At 44.7% G+C, this 24,083-nt stretch overlaps 1 pseudogene; it reads left to right on the top strand.

The window, feature by feature from the left end:
• Positions 1-9,107: 9,107 nt before the first annotated feature.
• The window catches only part of LOC108523209 (protein arginine N-methyltransferase 1-like), a 19,710-nt pseudogene continuing 4,734 nt past the window's right edge, over positions 9,108-24,083 (top strand).

The raw sequence follows: 24,083 nt of genomic DNA, 5'->3' as shown, positions 1-24,083 counted from the left end.
ATGGTATTGGGGTGGGAGTTACCCGATTTTCCAGGTGTTGTGTATCTCAGTTCCCCTGGCTAGGAAAAGGGATTCCCTTCCCACTTGCACTTCCCAGGTGAGGCGATGCCTTGCCCTGCTTCAGCTCTCGCTGGTCAGGCTGCAGCAGCTGACCAGCACCGATTGTCTGGCACTCCCTAGTGAGATGTCCCCAGTACCTCAGTTGAAAATGCAGAAATCACCGGTCTTCTGTGTCGCTCGCGCTGGGAGTTGGAGACTGGAGCTGTTCCTATTTGTCCATCTTAAAGTAGCTCTGGGGTTTTCAATTGGTGTCTCAAGTGGAGGCAGTTTTGTGTGACCAAGTCCTTAACTTGTGGGTTCTGACACCAATGCCAGGTAGTTAGTGTCCAAATTGAATTGAACTGTTGGATGCCCAGTTGGTGTCTGGAGAGTTGGAGAACTGGTTGTTGATGTGGAAAAATCCCACACATTTGATGTCAGAAGTGTTCTGATGAGAAACAGTTCAGAGTATGCCATATATTAAAAAAGTTAAATAGAGACATTGAGGATATAAAAAATACATTGAATGGAATTAATAGCACATTAGACATTGCAGAAGAAAATATTAGTCAACTTGAAGACATAGCAATAGAAACGATTGAAAACAAAACACAAGGAGAAAAAAAACTCCACAAAAATGAAAACAGCATCAATGAGCCATGGGACTTCAAGCAGCCTAATTTGTGAATAATTTGTATCCATGAAGGAAAACAGAGGAGAGAGTCAGAAAAAAAAAAAAAAAAAAAAAAACACATGTGAAGAAATACTCACCAAAATTTTTCCATGTTTGGTGAACACCAGAAACCTACAGAGCCAGAAGGCTTGAAGGACCCCAAGCACATGAAGAAAATTACACCAAGGCATACCGTAATCGAATTGCTCAAAACCAGTGCTAAAGATAAAATTTTAAAAGCAGACAGTGGGAAAAATGGAACATGCTATGTACACAGAACAAAGAGAAGGATGACATCATATTTCTCACCTGAAACAATGCAAACAAGAAGACTGGGAAGCAACATCTTCAAAGTATTAAAAAGAAATAAAAAAACTGTCAACCTACAATTCTATACCCATGACAATATCTTTCAAAAAATAAGGTGAGTCTGGGCATGATGGCTCATACCTATAATCCTAGTGCTTTGGGAGGCTGAGGTGAAAGGATTGTTTGAACCCAGGAGTTCAAGGCTGTAGTGAGCTATGATTGTGCCATTGAACTCCAGTCTGGGTGACAGAGAGAGGCTCTATCTCTTAAAACCAACCAAACGAAAAAGATGAAAGAAAGACATTTTCAGACATACAAAAACAGAAAGAATCACCAGTAGATCTGTACTACAAGATATGTTCAAGGACATCTGTCAGACAGAAAGAAAATGATACCAGATAGAATCAGGAATGAAAAGCGCTGGAAATGGTAACTGCATGAGTAAATACATATTATTATTTTTCTTATTATTTGAGTCTTTTTAAAAGCTAATTGACTGCTTAGGCCAGGTGAAGCGGTTCACGCCTATAATTCCAGCACTTTGGGAGGCAGAGGCAGTCAGATCACTTGAGCCCAGGAGGTTGAGACCAGCCTGGGCAACATGGCAAAACCCTGTCTCCCCCCAAAACACAAAAATTAGCCAAGCATCGTGCTATGTATCTGTAGTCCCAGCTACTCAGTAGGCTGAGGTGGGGGGATCACCTGAGCATAGAGAGGTCAAGGCTCAGTGAGCCACAATCACACCACAACACTCCAGCCTGGGTGACAGACTGAGACCCTCTCTCAGAAAAAAAAAAAAAAAAAAAAAAAAAAGATAGCTATTTAATAAAAATCGCAAATGGAATTTTTCAGGTTTGTAACCATGAAAAGTAAAATGCATGATACAATCAGCATAAGGCTGAGCAAAGATCAATGGAAGCACACTTAAGGTCTTATACTATATGCAAAGTAGTAATATCACTTAAAGGTAACTATGATAACTTAAAGGTAATACTATAACATAAACAATCAATAAATAAAACCAACGTTTGGGCTGGGTGTGGTGGCTCATGGCCTGTAATACCAGCACATTGGGCGCTGAGGTGAGAGATCACTTCGCCCAGAAGTCTGAGACCCACGCCCCCTGGCAACATGGGAGACACGCTCTCTACAAAAATTCAAAAAATTAGCTGGGATGGTAATAAATGCCTGTAGTTCCAGCTACTTTGGAGGATGAGGTGGAGAATCACTTGAGCCCAGGAGGTCAAGGCTGTAGTGAGCCATGATTGCACCCACTGGACTCCAGCTGGGAAACAGAGCAGGACCCATCTCTAAAAATTAAAAAAACTGTGTCAGACCTCTGAAAACAGTTGATATGGTTTAGATTGGTCCTCACTCAAACTCTCATGTCGAATTGTAATCCCCGTGTTGGAGGAGGGGCCTGGTAGAAGGTCGTTGGATCATGGGGGCAGATTTCTTCCTTGCTATTCTCCCTGATAGTGAGTTTCTCATGAGATCTGGTTGTTTAGAAGTGGTGTGGACATGTAAGACGTGCCATGTAGACGATGTGCCTGCTTCCCCTTCCACTTTCCTCCATGTTGTAGGTTTCCCATAAAGGCCATCCCAGCATGGTTCTGTACAGCCTGCCAAACTTAATGAGCTAATTAATCTCTTTCCTTTTATGAATTACCCAGACTCGGTTTTCTCTACATCAGTGTGAGAACAGACTAACACACTGGGTTAAAAGTTTACAGGAACTGATGCCCATCGAAAAGTCATCTTCAAACTATATTGTGGCATTTTCACTTGATCTTCCCCCCACTGTCTGGCCCTGGCACAGTTGGCAGTCTTGGTCTGGCCTGAAAGCAGCCAGTTTCCGTCCCTCCCTTGAAACTGCAGGGAGCAGAGGATTTTTATTCACAAATTGCTGTGTACCTGCTTTCTTTCTCTTGTTTTGTTTTGGTTTTTTAAGACAGAGTTTCCTCTTGGTTGCCCAGGCTGGAGTGCAATGGCATGACCTTGGTTCACTGCAACCTATCCTCCCAGGTTCAAGTGATTCTCCCTGCCTCAGCCTCCCAGTAGCTGTGGTTACAGGTGCCCGCCACCACGCCAGGCTAATTTTTTGTATTTTTAGTTGAGATGAAAGTTTCTCCATGTTGGTCAGCTAGTCTTGAACTCCTGACCCTCTACTGATCCACACCTCAGCTCCCATAGTGCTGGGTTACAGGCTGAGCCCACCACACCTGACCAGTGTACATGCTTTCTATTTGTCCACCTGTTCTATGTTCCTTTATTCTCACCTTCTTCTGGATTAGTATTCTTCATTCTCCTCTCCCCATTTGTCTGAAACATACTTTTTCTGTTCTTTAGTTTGCTATCAAACTATTGATTTATCAAAATATTGGTCTAGGCCAGGCACAGTGTCCCACACCTATAATCCCAGCACTTTGGGAGGTTGAGGTGGGTGATCACTTAAGGCCAGGAGTTTGACACCAGTCTGGCCAACATGGTGAAGTCCCATCTCTACTAAAAATACAAAAATTAGCCAGGTGTCGTAGCACACACCTGTAATCCCAGCTACTTGGAAGGCTGAGCTGGGAGAATCACTTGAACCCAGGAGGCAGAGGTTGCAGTGAGTCGAGATCCTGCCACTACACTCCAGCCTGAGCAATAAAGCAAGACTGTCTCAAATTAAAAAAAGAGCTGGGCACAGTGGCTCACACCTGTAATCCCAGCACTTTTGGGAGGCCAAGGCAGGTGAATAATGAGGTCAGGAGTTTGAGACCAGCCTGGCCAACATGGAGAAACCCCATCTCTACTAAAAGTACAAAAAATTAGCTGGACATAGTGGTGGGCACCTGTAATCCCAGCTATTTGGGAGCCTGAGGCAGGAGAATCGCTTGAACCCAGGAGGCAGAGGTTGCAGTGAGCCGAGATTGTGCCACAACACTCCAGCCTGGGGGACAGAGTGAGACTGTCCCCCAGGGAAAAAAAAAAAGAAAAGAAGGAAGGAAAGAAGGAAAAAAAGAAAAAGAAGGAAGGAAAGAAGGAAAGAAGAAAAGAAAGAAAGAAAGAAAGAGAAAGAAAAAGAGAGAGGAAAGAAAGAGAAAAAATAAAGAAACGAGAAATGAAAAAAACAAAATATTAGTCTAATGTAAAATATTTTAGAGGATGCATAGTGTGACTAGGTGCTGTGGCTCACACCTGTAATCCTAGCACTATGGGAGGCCAAGGTGGGAGCATCACTTGAGACCAGGAGGTCAAGACCAGCCTGGGCAAAATGGTGAAACCCTACCTCTACAAAAGTACAAAAAATTAGCTGACTGTTGTAGCATGTACCTGTAGTCTCAGCTACTCATGAGGCCGAGGTGGGAGGATTGCTTGAGCCTTGGGAGGTCAAGGCTGCAGTGAGCCATGATAGCACCACTGTACTCCAGCCTGGGTGACCGAGCCAGACCCTGCCTTAAAAAAAAAAAAAAAAAAAAAAGATGCATAGTGTGTTTGTCTGTTCTGCATTGCTATAAGGGAATACCTAAGGCTGGGTAATTTATAAAGAACAAAGGTTTATTTTGGCTCACAGTTCTGCAGGCCATACGGAAGCATCATGCCTTCCAATCATAGCCAGAGGTGAAGGGGAACCAGCAGGTCACATGGGGAGAGAGGAAACAAGAGAGAAAGGAGGAGGTGCCAGGCTCTTTTAAACAACTAGCTCTCCTGTAAACTCATTACCACTCATTACTCGGGGTAGGGCACCAAGCCATTCATGAAGAATCCACACCCAAGACCCAAACACCTTCCACCAGGCCTCACCTCCAACATTAGAGGTCACATTTCAACATGAGATTTTTGTTTTCAGGCATGTTCTTGCTTTGTTTGCTCAGGCAGTGGCATGATAACAGTTCACTGCAGCCTTGACCTTATGGGCTCAGGTAATTCTCCCACTTCAGCCTCCAGAGTAGCTGGGACCACAGGCATGTGCCACCACACCCAGCTAATTTTTGTATTTTTTTCCTGTAAAGATGGGGTTTTCCATTATGCCTAAGTTAGTCTCAAAACTCCTGGGCTCAAGAAATTCACTCACCTCAGCCTCCGAAGATGTCAACATGAGATTTGGAGAGAACAAATATCCAACCCATATCACACACCTTAATACACTTCAACCTGTATTTCAATTCACAGATTCCCTCTTCAGCTATGTCTAATGTGTTGTTAAACTCAACCACTGACTTCTTAAATGTTGTCTATTTCAGGTCTATCATCACTTCCACTTGTTTGGGCAGCAAGTCACTCAGGTGCTGAGGCAAGAGACCGAGGGCACAAGCTGTTCCAGTATAATAAAGAAAATATATAGAATAAGAATAGTTATACTAGAAATAGAATATAGGTATGATTATATATAAATACTGTTAATCATTAGTTTGTAGCATTACTCTTTTTTTCAATATTACAATAATCTCTGTTCTATAATTATAATCTAGGAAAAACCAGGCCATACAGAATAGGAGCTGAAGGGACACGATGAGAAGTGACCAGAAGGCCAGAGTGTGAACCCTCTGCCATACCCGGACAGGGCCACTAGAGAGCTCCTTGCTCTAGCAGTAACACCAGGGCCTGGGAAAGCACCTGTTACTTAGCAGACCTTGGTCTAGCGGTAGCACCAGTGCCTGGGAAGGCACCCGTTACTTATAGCAGACCGGGAAAGGGAGTCTCCCTTTCCCTGGGGGAGTTAGAGAAGACTCTGCTCCACCACCTGTTGTGGAAGGCCTGGTGCACTGGCAGCCATCCAGAGGCCTAAACGTCTCCCTGTGATGCTGTGCTTCAGCAGGCACATTCCTGGTCTGCTTTCATGTTCCACCCTGTACACCTGGCTCCACCTTCTAGATAGCAATGGCAGAATTAGTGAAAGTACTAAAGTCCTTGAAATGCACAGAAGAAATAATGATGTAAGCTGTCCCTCTCTCTCTCCACCTCTGCTACCAAATAGGGAAGGGCCCCCTGTCCAGTGGATACATGAGTCGTGTGACCTTACCTATCATTGGAGATGACTCACATTCCTTACCCTACCCCCTTGCCTTGTATCCAATCAATAACAGTGCAGCCAGGCATTCGGGGCCACTACTGGTCTCCATGTCTTGGTGGTAGTGGTCCCCCGGGGCCCAGCTGTCTTTTCTTCTATCTCTTTGCCTTGTGTCTTTATTTCTATGATCTCTTGTCTCCGCACACAAGGAGAAAAAACCCACAGGCCCTGTAGGGCTGGTCCCTATACAGTTGGTTCTTTTTCAACTCATTCTCTTTTTTCTTTTTGTTTTTTTAATTTTGATTTTTATTTATTATTCTTCTTTTGAGACAGCAACTCACTGTTGCTGCCCAGGCTGGAGTCCAGTGACACAATCTCAGCTCACTGCAATCTCCACCTCCCAGATTCATTTGATTCTCCTGCCTCAGTCTCCCAAGTAGCGGTGATTACAGGCATCTGCCACCACACTGGCTAATTTTTGTATGTTTAATAGTGATGGGTTTCACCATGTTGGCCAGTTGATCTCGAACTCCTGACCTCAAGTGATCTGCCTGTCTCTGTCTCCAAATTACAGGTGTGAGGCACTGAGTCCAGCCTCGTTTTTAAAAGCTTTAAATTTCTTGTTCACGTTTAATTATTTTTACCTCCATGACCATAGTAAGCTTGTCTCACACTGGTGTGTGATCTTTCTAAAATGAGGAGTCTGTGTAACTGTGTCTGTTGTCTCTTATTTCTCCTGAGTCTCACGCATGTCTTGATTCAAGACATCTTTGGTTAGGTAGGGAAGTAATTTTAAATGAATTTACTTTAGGTGGGCTTGGTCTGGGACTGATTATCAGTAAGGAGGCATTCCTGTACTTACAGCCCATTCTTACTCAGCTGTTTATGCCTGCTTCCTCATCTGCAAAATGGGGTAATGATAATGCTTCTGTTGTATGTCTCTTCATGAGTCTTTAATGATAGCTTCTGAGTGCCTGGATCCAGTCATACCTGAAAGTAGTATTTCCATTCCTACTTTGCTTGTCAGTTTAAGCTGGGCTCCTCACAGCAACTGCCTTGATTCCTGCCTAAGCCAGCAGAGTGACTGGGAGATTTGTGGGTGGTGATGCTGGGGTTGAGTGACCCTCACAGTGAGTCTGGCCAGACCCAGTGCATAGGAAGTAGGCTAGGGGGAGTGTTGAGGCTGTGGTCCTTCAGCTGCCACCAATTAGGATTCCCCCCACCATCAGTGTGAAGGGTTGGATGGCTCCTTTATGTCCAGATTCCTGTGGTAGGTGTTCCATCTTGTTTGGGGTGAGGCTGGAGGGACGCTGCCTGGTGGGGGAGCTGGGGTCATGATGGAAGAAGGGGTTGACTGCAGGGGCCACACAGACACAGCACATTTGTCCTGTCTGCCAAGTGCAGGTATCATCTCCACAGGAGGTCTCAGGGGGATAAAATCTTTTCAAAGGATACTACTGGGGGTCTGTGAGGTGGTCTGGAGACTAGCATCCTTTTTTTTTTTTTTTTTTAGCTGGGGTTTTGCTCTGTGGCCTAGGCTGGAGTGCAGTGGCATGATCATAGCTCACTGCAACCTCAATCTCCTGGGTCCAAGTGATCCTCCTGCCTTGGCCTCCCAAATTGTTGAGGTAACAGGTGGCACCTGGCCTGAAAGCAGCCTTTTTATGTCCCCAAATCACACATTTGCCTACATGGATGCATCTGTTCCATGTGCTCTATTTCCACATTAGCTGTGGTGCAGCTCATGTCCGAAGAGTGGTTAGCAGTCCTGGGTCCAGACAAGCCAAACACCACCTCCAGGAGCTGACTTCAGTGCAGCGCATGGCATATACTGACCTCCTGACAGAACCTGAGCCATTCCATGACCTCTGTTGCTCAGTGTCCCCATCCAAAACTGGAGTCAACAATGTGTGCATGAGATTGTTGTGAGGATTATGTATCAACATTTGTAAAATGCTTTGGAAAAAAAAACGGGTAAACCGTTGGTGCTTGGAATAGTGCCTGGCACACATAGGGTGTTTTAAAAGCACTTAGAACAGCAGCAATTGGCCCACTGCTGGTGTTCACTAAGCACTCAGAGCTGCACCCATCACACAGCTGGCCTTCAATAAGCACACAGAGCACAGGCACAAAACTGGTGCTTACTTAAGTACATGGAGAAGAAAACCACTCTGCTGAGTGAGGGGCAGACTGGTGCTTTATATATATACACACACAGCAGAAGGTACAGGGCCTCAATAAGAAAATATGCTCTGTTCAGGTGAACCCTCCATGCAGAACACTTGGGGTAGAGGAGAGGGAAGGGCAAAAACGTAAATAAAGACTAAGAAAGAGGGTTACTACTGGAAGGGCAAATACAGGCGGGGAGCACACTGCGGGTGGGAGACAGGACCTGTTCTTCTCTGGGAGATAGCAATGCAGCACGGAGGAGAACAGTAGTCATGACTAAACCTGCAATGCCTGGTGGGGGCACCCAACATAAATAAGAGAAGAGGGGTGGACCCAAGAAGAAATGACTGCAGAGAGGGCTTCCTTTTCTGTGGCAGGACCTAGGGCTCTCAATTAACATCCGTGAACTCAGAGCTGGGAAGAAAGCTGCAGGCAGGGGAGACTGGGGTGCCAGATGAGTTGGGCTGGCACAGTAGGCTTCACATCACGTCCTGGTGTTGATAGAAGGGAAGAAAGGCTGCCTTGGACCGCAGGGAGAGGACAGGAGTCAGTGTGGATTGTGTGGGTGGGTGCGAGGTGGGGCGGCGGTGTCAAAAGGGAAGAAGGGGAGGAGGGAGGATGGAAGTCACACCTGGATCTGATTCTCATGCACAAGTGAGATGCTGTTGTCATAAAAGTAGTGCCACTGGCCACTGTCCTTGTTGCAGTCAAATGTTGTGTCTGAAAGGGAGAGACAGTTATCCTCACCCTCCCTTCCTGCCCCTAGGACGTGTCCAGATTCACTCTATCATTCTTTCCACCATGATAACCTCACCACTGGCTCACATCTCTAGTCACCCACTGAGAAGGTACTGACTTCCCCCAAGCCCAGATACCCCAGAGCAAGCCCCTGCCTACAGCCTGGCTCATCCAGTGTCCATCATGCATGCCCCCATGATGGTTGGAAGCTGCAATGAGGTCACCCCTGTACAGCTCCGGATTCAAGTCATTCTGTGGTTTGATGACAAACTCAGAGAAGTCCAGGTCCCTGTGGGTGGGGAGAGGGTTAATCCTGGTGCACCCCCTCCTTTCCCTGCCTTCACCCAGCCATCCTCCCCATGGCCCTTGACCAGATAGAAAACTCCACGAGGGTGTCCAACTTCTCTCCGGAGAAGTTGGTGTAGGGAAAGCATTTCAGGTGGACAACAGAACACAGGCAGCATCCACAGGTCCAGCTTCTTGGTGGCCAGCTGGTGCTGCTTGCAGGAGGGGCAGTGCCTACAGACAGAGCCCAAGTCAGCAGACATACTTTTTCCGAGCACCTACTGTGTGCTGTTTGTACTGCCTGACTCTCATGTACCATTTCAAGCCCACAGAGACACTGCCCTTACTATTAGCCCATCTGGTATTCTAGTTTGCTCTGTTCCTGTTAAAATCCTTTCACTCACTCATCAATTGCTTACTAATTATCTTTTGTATATGCTTTCATGCCACGTTTTGTATTTTTGTTTGATTTCTGATCCATGAGATGCTAGTCTTATTTTAGAGCCCACCTCTATCCCTTCATATTTTAGTCATTTATTCATTCACGAGGCATTTAACACTTTGGTACTGTTCTGTATTTCTGTTCCATTTCTGCTCCACGGAGATGCTGCTCTTATTTCTGAGACTGGCCACATGGCCTTGGTTCTCTCTTTTTGTTCATTCTGCAAGTGTCTACTGAGCATCTACTAAATACCCAACACTATTATAAACAGGGAGAAGCAACACACAGTGAACTGAAGTCTTCACCCTCAAGGAGTTAACTCTAATAAAGATGACAAATAACACAAAAGGGGATAGAAGACATCACATCACGTGGCATTCCTGAGCTAGAAAGAAAGTAATGCTTGACTAGGAAGAAAAGAGTACAGAGAGGGGGTGGAGAGGGGACAGTGGGGAAGGGTGGGTTTTTTTGTTGGTGTTTTTTAGACAGAGTCTTGCTCTGTCGCCCAGGCTGGAGAGCAGTGGCATGATCTCAGCACACTGCAACCTCTGCCTCCCAGGTTCAAATGATTCTCCTGCCTCAGCCTCCCGAGTAGCTGAGATTACAGGTGCCTGCCATCACACCCAGGTAATTTTTTGTATTTTTAGTAGAAACGACGGGGTTTTGCCATGTTGGCCATGCTGGTCTTGAACTCCTGACTTCAGGTGATCCACCCACCTCGGCCTCCCAAAGTGCTGGGATTACAGGCATGAACCAACACGCCTGGCCGGGAAGGTTGATTTTTAACAGGGTAGTCAGAGGAGGGCTGTCTGATGAGGTCATGTTTGGTTGGAGACCTGAGCATAATAAGGAGTGAAGTCCAGCAGATCACTGGGGAAAGAACATTCCTGGAGAAGAAACAACCCAGGCCGAGGCACTGAGGTAGGAGTCTGCTCAGGGTATTGGTGGCCAGGGTGGCAGGAAGGGTTTCAGTGTGGAGGAGAGTGGAGGGAAGTATATTTAGAAAGGTAAATATAGTGGTACAACCCAACAAAGCCCTCACAGGCCCCGCTCTGGCCCCTTCTCAGGGGTTTTCTTTCTCCAGGGTCTCCACAGTGGTGAAGAGCTGAATGCACTCCTACAGCCGCACAGAAGCCTCCTTCGTCATGTACCCAACATAGTCATGCTTTACACGGCCCTAGGTTGGGTGAGCAGAGGCCAGCTGTGAAGACTGACGTAGAGGCTGACTGTGAGGAATGGGGGAGAAATGTGGAGTCAGAAGGTGGGGACACACGACACGTCGAGTGGGTCAAAGCATAGACTTTGAAGTTAGGAACCTCAGGCCCTGGAGCTCTCAGCAGGTGTTCAGGTCCCAAGGCCGGGCTGGACCTGGATCTCTTGACTCTGTTCCCGCTGGAGGAGTTTGTGGCGAATGTGCAAAAGCACTCTAGATTTTAGGCACAATGAAAAACTGTCAGCAAAAAGACAAATAACCAAGACTCTCCCAGGAGACAACGAAAGACAGGATGAAGTTGTCTATGTTTTGAGTGTCTTGTTCACCTCTGTATCACCAGCACTCAACAGAGACAGTAGCAAAGTCAGAGGTCTAGACAAAGAAAAATCCCTACAAGTCATTCCATGACCACATTAAGTCTGAACTATCTTTTGCACGTTGCAGGGGAGGTGTCGAATAAGCAGCTAAACAACCAAGTCTGAGTTCAGACCCCACTGGGCCCCGCCCCTGGGAAGAGGACACTTATGAAAGCTGATACATCAGAATGTTATACAGGCCCTCTGAAGAGAACTGGTCCCAGGGCACCGACCCTAGGAGCAGGTGCCAGAAAAGCATCAGGCCATAGTAGGAGTTCTTACTATGAGAATTTTTTAAGCTCATGGATGTATATTTAAACAATCTGAGTATTTCCAAAATAACTTGCCTGGCTTTTAAACATTTCTTCTTAAGAGGTCAACTTGTTTATCTACTAAGTACCTCCTTTCTTCTCTCAAATTATTTCATTCAACCTATTTGTCACATATGTAAAAATAGATATAATGTACAATCAACTACCTGCAATGCTACTACCATATAGCTTTGAGTTTAGGAGGTATATCATTTCAGAAAATGTTAGGTGATTGCAGTCATGAGTTAGCTTGCAGTTTGAATCATCAGGAAGAACACCAAGATTGTAGCTATCAAAACATTAGTATGGTTTACCTATTAATATTTCTCACATTCAAGCCCCAAATGAAGGCAAACAACTATCTAGACTTGGGACATGTCTCTTAATGAGAATCTTCCCAAATGCATGCTGTAGGTTCTTTTGACTATCCTATCCCTGAACTTCTAGTTCAGTGAAATACTGGGGAATTGATTGCATTGACCTAGAGAAGTCACGGTTCTCCATGCCTTCATTTGACTGTGTTCACATTACACGGTTTTTTCAAACTAATTACTACCTTTTACCTGGAATAGTTCTCCATTACCATCATATGTTCCACGTGGCCCTATTCTTAACTTCTGATTCATACTCCTAATTAAGACTGAGACCTTTTTCAGAGTTAACTATGAGTATGCTCAATGTTAGAAATATGTTATTTTCTACTTCTGGCCAAAATTCAAACTTCAATATTAGTTGTAAAATTAGCATAAGAAAGTTCACTCCTTTGAGAATGATTGCTATGTGCAAAGTCCCCACAAAATCCCACATTTGCCTTTACACGGGCTCTATCTTTTTTTTTTTTTTTTTTTTTGAGATGGAGTCTCGCTCTGTTGCCCAGGCTGGAGTGCACTGGTGCTATCTGGGCTCACTGCAACCTCCGTCTCCCTGGTTCAAGTGATTCTCCTACCTCAGCCTCCCGAGTAGCTGGAATTACAGGTGCATGCCTCCACGATGGCTAATTTTTGTATTTTAGTAGAAATAAAGTTTCACCATGTTGGCTAGTCTGGTCTCAAACTCCTGACCTTAGGAAATCTGCCCACCTCGACCTCCCAAAGTGCTGGGATTACAGGCATGAGCCACCGCACCCAGCCTTAGTTCTATCACTTTTGACGTAATCTTAATTTGTTAGGAAACATTCCACATAAACGATTTCATCCTCATAAAAATATTCCATAGTTTCTTCCCATAGACAGATTTAAATTCACAAAATGCCACGTTGCTGTGTTCTGTTACTGATTACACAAAGGAGGCAAGCACTCAACTTTCCAGCTCTAAAGCATTCACATTAATGCATTTTGCTACTGACAGGTCTAGCTTGGAATAGATTCTTAGGCTGAAGGAGTGATTATAGAAGACCAGATTTCTTAAAACAGGTAATGAAAAAGAAAGTTGTTATTTGCTTAGCTGAATTATTCTTTTTCATCATGAGTGCTTTACATAATTAAACAGCATGGGCTTGAAGTTACTTTACACTAAGTGAGACTCGTGTTTTCTCTTTTAATTGGTTAATATGATAAATTAGAAGAAGAAATAAAAAATGTTAAAAATCAGGCAAAATAAATTTGTAACAATAATAAGAATATGTTTTGAAAGACATGAATAGCCTGAACATTTTATTAAATTACAGTTTCTCATAATGAGAAACTGAACTGAAAGATACAGATCATTTGTTTCCATTAATAGTTTGTTCTTCTTAGAGAGCCCTGGGATCACACCTTAAAGCAGGGTATTAGTATTCACATTTTAAATAATATCTTGGGCTGTTGCTAATAAGCCACATTTCAAATAAACATATCAGTTACTGAGAGTCCATGTTGTTAATAAGCCACATTTAAAATAAAGGTATCAGTTACTGAGAGTTTAACAAAACAGATTCCTTTTCTTTTCACTCTATAATCACTCATGCTTCTATCCATATTTATAGACTGCCCACAGGCTCAATGTTGTCCCTAAGCCTGTTTTGTTTGGTCCACATTATGTCTACAATTTTGGAGTTATTTTTCTCTCCAACAAGTAACAGGCAATCTCCAGTTTATCATGGTCCCTCACCTCCCTCAAGATTAATCCAAATCTCATTTGACTAGTTTCTGTAATATGTAAAAAATGAAGAGAAGGGCTAGAATAGCAAGTGAGAGGGTGTGGCAATCTTCATATGATGTTTCCAAAGCTGAGAAAGGCATGTGCCTTTATTTTAATCACAGGAGAACAGGGAGTGAGCCACTTGACCTGAATGGGAACTGAACAGAATGAGAATCGGTCTAGTACCTAACAATATAGATTGGTGTACTAGTGAAGTCGTCAGTGGTTGTTGGGTTTAGGAATAAGTGAGTAAGGAATAGAAAGCATGAATGGAAAAACAGCATATGCAAAAGTCCTGGGGTGATAGAGAAATGCTGAGATTGGCATAGCTAAAAAAAAAATAAGAAGAAAAAGACTGTAGCCTGTATGCAGAGACTGTAGGGGAATCTGGTGAGAAAAAACGCTGGAGCAATGGGTAGGAGAGTAAGATGGAATAACTACAGCATAAGCAAAACTTGCCTCCTAAGTATTGTTAGTAAATAAATATTTATATCAACCCAGCATTTATATTTGCATTTTAAAATCATTATGGAAAGTTTCCAAGGGTACAACAGTAGACAGAATAGTACCTATAATGAATCTCTGTGTACCCTTCACCCAGCTGTAACATAATTTTGCTTCATCCAGATTGATCTTCTTTTCCCCTCATATTGTTTTGAAGAAAACCTTAGAAATCCTGTGATCTCATCTATAAGATATTTGTCTTTACGGTAACTTCCTACTGTTGTGGAAAAAAAAGTTTAAAACTAAATGTAAAGGTGGAGTGTGGTGGTTCTCACCAGCGATCTGGAAAAGCATGAGGATTTCCAAATGGGCTTTTCCTCTACAGCTCAGCACCCCGGATTCTCTCATTGGTCCAGGTAAAAGGAGGAAAGGTTCCTTTCCCTCTAGACAACACTGGCAGCAGCTTCCACTGCTACTCACCTAAGGATCTCAGATCTTTGTTTCAGACAGAGTTTTACCTGCTATGAATGGAGATGTACTTCTTGTAATGAAAGGAGAATCCTTGGGTCTTCAGCTCTGTGCCCCTTGGTTTCCTGGATTTAATTCCAAACTCTGTGCTTTCACATACCAGTAATTTTGTTTACAGTTTTCTGCCTAGGATGGTCTAATCTTTTTTTTTTTTTTAAAAAAAAACAAAATTAATACAGAATAGAAACAGAAATAGTAATGAGTCAGTTTACACTTTAAGAAATGTTTACTTTCCACTTAAAAAACGACATTAATTTTACATGGTCCTGTTTGTTCATTTAGCGGAGACTTACTATAGACTGGAGCTTGGTAAGTACTTTAGCTTAAAATCCAAAGGCTGTTTTAAGAATGAACACACTGGCTGGGCACGGTGGCTCAGGCCTGTAATCCCAGTACTTTGGGAGGCCGAGGTGGGTGGATCACCTGAGGTCAGGAGTTCAAGACCAACCTGACCAATATGGTGAAACCCCATCTCTAGTAAAATTACAAAAATTCGCCAAGTGTGGTGGCGTGCACCTGTAGTCCTAGCTACTTGGGAATGTGAGGCAGGAGAATCGCTTGAACACCTGGAGGTGGAGGCTGCAGTGAACCGAGATCCTGTCAATGTACTGCAGCCTGGGTGACAGAGCAAGACTCAGTCTCAAAAAACAAAAACAAAACAAAACAAAAGAATGAACAGACTAAGTCATGTAAGTGATGAAGGCTGGGAGTCACAAGAGAACATTCAAGTTTTAAATAATATTCTGGGCCTTTCCAAAGTATGAATTGTACCTATAAAAAAAGGATAAGCTTAGGTACCATAATTCTTATTAAGAAAAAAAATTTTCCCGCTATGAGACAAATAAAACTACATGGTATAATCAAGTACTGCAAATCACTTAAATAGGCACCAAAAGTCCTGGCATTTTTGGTTGATAAAATTTCTTCCTAAAAAAGTCTTTTACTTTGCCCAAAATGTTATTATTTTAATTTCATAAGTAGATTAATAGTTTCAACATACATCAAATTAGACAAGACCTTTTGAAAATTGCATATTAATTAGAGACAGAGTAGTTGTCCTAAGAAGAATTTTAAATCACAAGATAATTTTAAATTATAAAACAGAGTTTTCTAGTTCTTATTTGAATACCAAAAATGAAAAAGACCATAAAATGCACTAATTAATTAATTGGAAAATATTGTTTTTAAGCCATAAAATAATTCATTTTTTAGGAATTTTGCAAGATAAGCTTGAGAGAAATTAACTTTCAAAAAATTTCTTTGAAATATGCCATCCAGTATGTTAGCCACTAGCCTTATGTAGCTATTTGAATTTAAATTTATTAACATTAATAAAATAAAAAACTCAAGACCTCAGTCTCAATAGACACATGCGGCTAGTGGTTATCATACTGGACAGTACANATTTCAAATTATAAAACAGGGTTTTCTAGTTCTTATTTGAATACCAAAAATGAAAAAGACCATAAAATGCACTAATTAATTAATTGGAAAATATTGTTTTAAGCCATAAAATAATTCATTTTTTAGGAATTTTGCAAGATAAGCTTGAGAGAAATTAACTTTCAAAAAATTTCTTTGAAATATGCCATCCAGTATGTTAGCCACTAGCCTTATGTAGCTATTTGAATTTAAATTTATTAACATTAATAAAATAAAAAACTCAAGACCTCAGTCTCAATAGACACATGCGGCTAGTGGTTATCATACTGGACAGTACATATACAGAGTATTTTTATCATCACACAACATTCTGTTGAATAATGTTGCTTTAGAAGACACAGCTGGTGGTGGTGGGTGTCAATTCCCGTTTCCTGAATGGGGAAGTGCCTGGTCTGCTGCCTGGTCAGAGAGGGGCAACGTGGGGGGCAGGCCACCATCTCTCCAGCCACAGCTGGGATAGGAGACCTCCTTTCTTCTCCCCTCACTTTTCCCATCCCTTTCTTAAAAACCGCACCTCATTACTTGCCCCCTTTGCCATCAGTTCCCACCAAGGAAAAGAAGAATTGCTGGAAACTCACCCCCCACAGAGCCCAGGTCCTGCCGCCCAGCCCTCCCACAGCCACTCCCAGTAGCTAATCCTTTCTCCGTTACTCTCTCCTAGAATTCTGGCTAATGGGATGAGCCTCCAACCGCCTCTTGAAAAAGTAAACATCCTTTTGTGAGACCCCTCCCGAACCCGACCTCCACATCAACATATCTCGTCGTGCATCTGGCCCTTTCTCAGAGTCTATCCAGCCCTCTTGCTTCAAACCAGTTTACCCCATGCCCCCAGTCACTTAGGACCAACCCCTCCAGGTTCATGGCCCCCGCTGGCCTCCCCCAGTATCGCGGCTACTTCCCTAACACCACCTCCAGCCCCCTTTGCCCTTCCCTGTGTCTGCCCGTTTTCTTTCCCTTCCACTCTCCCTAGCTGTGGGCTAAGCTGAAGACAGGGGCAGAGAGACTGGAGAGATGGTAGGCGTGCCTGAGATATTGGGGTGCTCCCCTGGATGGTACTCTGGGGGGGTCTTGGAAGTGAAAATTTGAATTGTTAGGTTTTGGGGTTCCTGGAGGGGGCAAGATAGCAGGTAGTGGCTGCAGGGCTGTCATGGTACAATTTTGGGGCATTCTATACTACACTTCAGGGAAAAGGACCTGAAGTTTTAAGAGGCTGTGGGGAGACCCCAGATCTGACCCATGCTCCCATCGGCCCCCTCCCAGGTTTCCTGTGGCCAGGCAGAAAGCAGCGAGCCCAATGCTGAGGACAGGACGTCCAAAGATTACTACTTAGACTCCTATGCCCATTTCGGCATCCAGAGGTGAGTGCGGACAGCCCACGGGCCGGCGAACCTTAAGGGGGTTAAATATTGGGGAGGGGGCGGAACCTAATTTCCCACGCATGCGCAATGCATCCTCCGGCAGCAGGCCGCTCCTGTGTCCCTCTGCTGCGCACCCACGTCGCCTCGCCAAGCCTTTGCCTTGGAGACCGAGGTTAATCTCAAGCTCTGCAGGGGCCCCTCTCCGAAGGCTAGGGTGGGAGCGCCCATGAGTGCCTGGGGCCTTAGCCTCGGGTCAGGCAGGGCCCGCTGGTATCTGCCGCCCTCTAGAGACCGGTGGTGCAACTGCGCCCCGGCCTCTCCCGGCCTGACAGCTTCTGGACCCTTGTGACGAAAACACGGAGAGCCGGGCGCGGTGGCTCAAGCCTGTAATCCCAGCACTTTGGGAGGCCGAGACGGGCGGATCACGAGGTCAGGAGATCAAGACCATCCTGGCTAACATGGTGAAACCCCGTCTCTACTAAAATACAAAAAACTAGCCGGGCGACCTGGCGGGCGCCTGTAGTCCCAGCTACTCGGGAGGCTGAGGCAGGAGAATGGCGTGAACCCGGGAGGCGGAGCTTGCAGTGAGCTGAGATCCGGCCACTGCACTCCAGCCCCGGGACAGAGCAAGACTCCGTCTCAAAAAAAAAAAAAAAAAAAAAAAAAAAAGAAAACACGGAGATCCCAGAATGCGGCTGGGGTGGCGTACTAAGGAATTTTCTTCTTCCCCTGAGGCCACTTTCATAAAATCGTGGCAAAATATACACAAATTACCATTTTTTATTTTTAGAGACAGGGTCTCCTTCTGTCACCCAGGCTGGAGTGTAGTGGTGCAGTCACCAGTCCCTGCAGCCTTGACCTCCCAGGCTCAGGTGATCTTCCCACCTTTCCCTCTGGAATGGCCGGGAATCACAGGCGCGCACCACCAAACCCGGCTAATTTTCTTATTTTTTATAGAGGTAGAGTCTTGCTTGGTTGCCCAGGCTGGTCTTAAGCTCCTGGGCTCAAACTATCCTCTCGCCTTGGCCTCCTGAAGTGCTGGGATTACAGGCGTGAGCCACCGCCCCTGACCTGAGGACTTTTAAAAGCCAGGGTTCGCTGGTTCTTAGGTAGCAATGGTAGCATCTGGCTTAGAAGAGAGTTTAGTTCATCTAGTCTGCTTTTACAAATAGGGAAACTGAGGTGCACGGAAGGAAGTGAGAGGGCCTAGAGCTGTCCCTGGCCGTTCCAGCTGTCAGGACACCCTGTTCTCCAGCTGAGGATGTAGGGCCCTCACGACGTCTTTGTGCTGCTCTTCCCCCACCAGATGCTGAAGGACGAGGTTCGCACCCTCACATAGCAACTCCGTGTTTCACAACCAGCACCTCTTCAAGGACAAGGTGGTGCTGGATGTGGGCTCAGGCAGGGGCATCCTCTGCACGTTCGCTGCCGAGGCTGAAGGGTCGTCAGGGTGAGTCTCCAGTGTGGCCAAGGGGGCCCGAGCCTGGGGACAGAGAGGGGGCCCATCGGGGCTCAGGGACTGGATGAAGGAGGATGGGGGCTGAGGATGGAACTGGGGGGGGTCTCACCCTTCCTTCTTCCTGGGCCCTCAGATCGAGTATTCCGGTATCTCTGATTATTCAGTGACGATCGTCAAAGCCAACAAGTTAGACCACAGTGAGCTCAGAAAGAGGATGGGTTTGTGGGAGTGGAGTGGGGAAATGCCCTGCTTCCCCAGGGCCTCCCCAAAGAGTTGTGGGGTCTACAGATGGGCCACAGATTCAGCAGCTCCTCTCCCATGGTCTTTTGGGCTGCCAGCAGCCTGAGAATCTGAGTGTCAAAGCCCTAAGCTTAGCACCTCAGTCTTAAAGTTAGGGTAAGAACCACTCTCTACTTTCTTGAATGAGTAACAGAGTCCCATGGTTGGCGGCTGAGGGCCCACAATGAGAAGTCTCCCCTCTGATTCCCAGATGCCCTCCTCTAGTTTGACCAACACTAACTTCCAGAAAAGTCTGCACCTACAAGCACATATATGAGTAAATGCGTTTACATTTATGTGCATAATTTTCATGCCAGTAGCATTTCGTACCAGGCTCTTCCCTTGGCTTCTTTCCTCTGCGTATTGTGTAGTTTGACACTTTCCAGGATGTTGAGGCATTGCACTCTTTCCACTAACACCATCATAGTACGTCCCCCAGCTTTTTAAACCAGTCTTCTGTTGATGGGCGTTTAAGCTGCTCTGAGATTTTCTTTCTTTTCTTTTTTTTTTTTTTTTTTTAGACAGGGTCTGGTTCTGTTGCCCAGGCCGGAGTGCAGTGAATGGTGCAATGATGGCTCACTGCAATCTCTCTCAGCCTCCTGAGTAGCTGGGACTACAGGCATGCACCACCATACCTGACTATTTTTTTTTTTTTTTTTTTTTTTTTGTAGAGGCAAGGTTTTGCCATGTGGCCCAGGCTGGTCTTGAACTTCTGGGCTCAAGCAGCCATCCTCCCACCTTGGTCTTCCAAAGTGCCGGGATTAAACGCATGAGCCACTGCACCCAGCCTGCTCTGAGATTTTCATCCCCTGCACATAATGTCATTTCATACACAAACTAATATATTTGTGAGGTCAATTTATACAAGCAGATTGCTTGGGCAAAAGGTTAGTGGCCGGAGCAACTGGCCATGCCCACTCTCTCACTTTTATGTTACTTAGGGTCTAGCACGTCCGCTAGGAGGTCCTTGATGCAAGACATGTCAAAGCCATACAAGATCTCCCGCCCTCGGGAGGCAGGCAGGGAGGGTTGAAACCAAAGACAGAACATCCCCGGGACCTGGTGCAGGACTTTGGAAGGCAGAGTGTTGGCCTGAGGTCTCAGAGCCTGACCTGTCAGCTAGAGGTGGTGCTAGAGGCACAGAAAAGCCACTTTGTCCTTTAAGTATCTTCATGAGCTCTGCCTTATGACAGCCATGCTTTGTGCTTGGCGCCCAGGCTCCAGAAACGGTGGTGAGCAAGGCAGGCTGGCCCTGCCCCAGGGGGACATCTTCTGGAGGACACACCTAAGCCAGCAGCTCAAGGCCTGCAGCCTGTGCACTGGAAGGCAGGACTCCAGGGTGATGAGCCGGTGCACAAGAAGACAGACCACTGCAAAAGAGCATGGGGACAGGCTGGACTCAGAGATGTGCCTGTGGTCCAAGCTACTTGGGAGGCTGAGGTGGGAGGATCGCTTGAGCCTGGGAGTTCAAGTCTCCAGTGAGCTGTGATCCCACCACTGCACTACAGTTTGGGCAATGGTGTTTGTTTTTTTCTCTTTTTTTCTTCAGAGACCCGTTTTTTTTTTTTTTTTAAGTATGGTGATAGCGAGTCTTTATTGAGCTGGAGCTGGGGGATGGGGTTTGGTATGGGGGGGCAGAGGAAGTCTTTGAGGAGGAGAGGAAGTTGTTGAGTGGCAGAGGAGAGGAGGCTGGAAGGGCAGGCACCCCACCCAAGCCACCCTCCTGAAAGCAGGTGGGAAGCTGGCGCAGGGTTTTAGGTCAGCGTTTGCGTCAACATTTGAGGTCATCACATTGGCAGACTTGTCAAGAAGGGGTCAGGAAGAGGACAAAGCAGGGCCCCTGCATTTGAGTGAAATTTGGCCAGGTGGGGGGGTGGGGCGGGAGTGGTCACTGGACAGAGTTAGAGTGGAGCTCCCAGATTTGGGTGTGAGAAAGAAGGGAACAAGGAATACAGGTTTGAATCTAGCGCGGTTTGTTGGGAGCCAGACAGGCAGGATGAGAAATGAATGAGGAGCCGAGGCCAGGCACCAGTGAGTGAGGACCAGCAGGAGGGGGACAGCAAGGTCATGGGCCCTCCAGGAGCTGGGGAGGGTCGGGAGGAGAAAATGAAGTGGGGTGGAGATACATCCAGAGCTTTCCCTCTCCTGTCCTGCAGGAGGTGGACATCTATACTGTCAAGGTGGGAGACCGGATGTTCACCTCCCGCTTCTGTCTGCAGGTGAAGCAGAATGACTAGGTGCACGCCCTGGTGGCCTACTTCAATATCCAGTTATAGAACTGATAACAGGTGAGCTTTCTTGGGGGTCATGTCCTCCACCAGAGATTTCAATGGAATGATCCCATTTAGCCCCCACTACAAGCTCATGGGGGTCTGTTATTATCCTTGTCTTGTGCGGGTGGAAAGTCTCCATTGTGCAGAGTGTTGAAATCAGAATTTGTACATGAAACCACAGTCCTGAATCATTCATATCCCAGGACCCTCTTCCCTTTCTCTGACTCTGCCCTCACTCTTCACTCTCTCTGGGTCTCTAACCCCCATCTTGTGCCCTGAGCCTCCTCAGTCTTTGTCTTTCCTCCTCCTTCTAGGACTCTGTCCCCCCTCATTCCTGTGCGCCTCTGTCTGGGTCTCTGTACTCTCCTCTGGGTGCCTGTTGCCCTCTGCTCTCTGGTTCCTTGCCAACCCGTCTCTGATCTCCCTGGACTAATGCAGATGTTGCTGTATGGCCGGGATGCCTCTCCTCCTCACAGGGCTCTGCCACATTTCCCTTCCAGAAGGGCATCCTGGCCATTTCACCCATGGACTTGAACTTGCCCGAGGACTGAGATCTTCCTCAGAAGCTGCTACAAGATTGGACCTCATGTTGCTGCCCTCTTTGTGTACTTTTCCAAGCCTTCCTATTCTACTCAAGGCTGTGAGGTGATGGTTGTCCTTCCAATTTTGTCAAAATAAATTGTTTAAAACTGTCATGTTAAAAAAATTACAAAGTATTCAGTTGTCTGTTCTTTCACTAGAGAACTAAAGTTCTAAGTAGAGAAGATTTGGTTCAGAGATCTCTGTGGTTTACAAATTGAAGAAGGATATTTACTTGGAGCACCTACAAGGGCCTGTTACCTGGACATGTAACATATTTGAGGATATCTGTAAATATGATTCCAGCAACTTGCGTTTTTTTCTCCTATTGTGCAGTCTGGTTATTCCAGCTACTCATGTGTTGACGGTCATGGAGTCTTTCCAGCGAGTTGCAGAGAAAGGTATAGTCTAACTTCACCTGTGTCTAGGACACCACCATCTTCTTGCTTTTCTCCTCCTATTGCTCTTTTTGAGTCTATTTTGCTGATTTCTCATCTACCTATAGACAGTTGTTTGTCACACACACACACCCAACTTTTTTTTTTGAGACAGGGTCTTGCTCTGTTGCCTAGGCTGAAATACAGTGTTGCTACCATTACTTACTACAGCCTTGACCTCCTAGGCGCAAATGATCCTCCCGCATCAGCCTCTCTAGTAGCTAGGAATAAAGGCGTGTACCACTACATCTAACTAATTTAAAAAAAATTGTAGACATGTGGTCTTGTAACCTTTGTTTTCCCAAAGGTTACTGAACTGCTGCCTAAGCCTATGTACCTTGATTTTAAAAAGGCCTCTGCTTGAGACTTAGAGAGGTTTAGTGGCATCTACTGTCATCTTGTGTCTTAAAATATCTTGAGTTTGGCATAGAAAATGATGAAAGGAGATTAAATTTTTTAATTTAAAAGAACAACACTAATTTGGAAGGATGAGAAGCAGAATGCCTTTCCTTTGATTTTTTTTTTCTGTCATCGGATTCTATTCACATCAAGTGGACATGAATTGAAAGTAAATGAGTTGATAAACAACTAGATTCAAATTAGAAGCAACTTTGTTGCTTGGGGTTCTATACAGAGCTGTCAGACAGAGGCAGCCCACTAGGGCTGCACCATATACCACCCCACCCTCTGAAGCCATCCTTGCAAAATGTTTAATTAAAAAATTCTCATTTTATAATGGTTTGATATTTTTAAAAGCATACATTTAGAAAACTATATATCCCTCAAACATAAAATCTACCTACTAAAGTTTGATAAAACGTGAAAACTAAATCCATAAACCAGAACAGAGGAATGAGCATTTCAAAATGCTTTTGAAGAGTGTTCATAGTTTGATAACATGACAGTTTAAAAGCAAGATCCTTTTTTCTTTTTTTAAATTGCATAATTCATTGATACAAATTGTCAAATTTTAAATATTTTAAAGAGGTGAGCTACTAATCATTTGAACATATTGCTATCAGTGGCATAGTAGCTGTTTTCATGAAGTTGAACATATACTAATAAGCAGAAATTAGCTCTATTATAATCCTGAAAGTCTGAATTTATTGAAAGTAAGGTTTGCTAAAGAAACCTTTGTTCTAATGAAAACACTACACAACTTTACTAAAAAGCAACAACCATATTAAGCTGTCTTGTGACCTATCTTTTCTATAAAACTGTCCAACACAAGCATTACATGCCCTTTTTGAGCTATATGGCCTTTCCTACAGTTATAGTAGTTAAAATACATTAAAATGTTTAAACTATCTTTAAGAAACATGTACATTTTATTCAGCCTACCAACAGAATAAAGACTGCTTCATAGGATCTCTGAGCTCCTTTTGAAGTGCTATAATTTCCATCAACACTTAGGGTACAAATTATTGTACCCTATTAATGCTAATTGTAGATTAGGAAGTATACGGGAAATAATAAAAATTAAAATAATATAATATTAATAAAATATATGACGCCTCCAATATAAAACAAAAAGATACATACTCAAAGAAACCCATTTTTTTTCATTAATTAAAGCTTCAATTAAATAAATCTTTCAAAGTAACTAATGAAAGGTTTTCTTTTCTTTCTTTTTT

The sequence above is a fragment of the Rhinopithecus bieti genome, unplaced genomic scaffold, assembly GCF_001698545.2.
Source record: "Rhinopithecus bieti isolate Rb0 unplaced genomic scaffold, ASM169854v2 scaffold_73242, whole genome shotgun sequence".
Taxonomy (NCBI): Eukaryota; Metazoa; Chordata; class Mammalia; order Primates; family Cercopithecidae; genus Rhinopithecus; species Rhinopithecus bieti.
The sequence above is the reverse complement of the archived record's forward strand: the minus strand, read 5'-3'. Positions and strand labels throughout refer to the sequence as shown.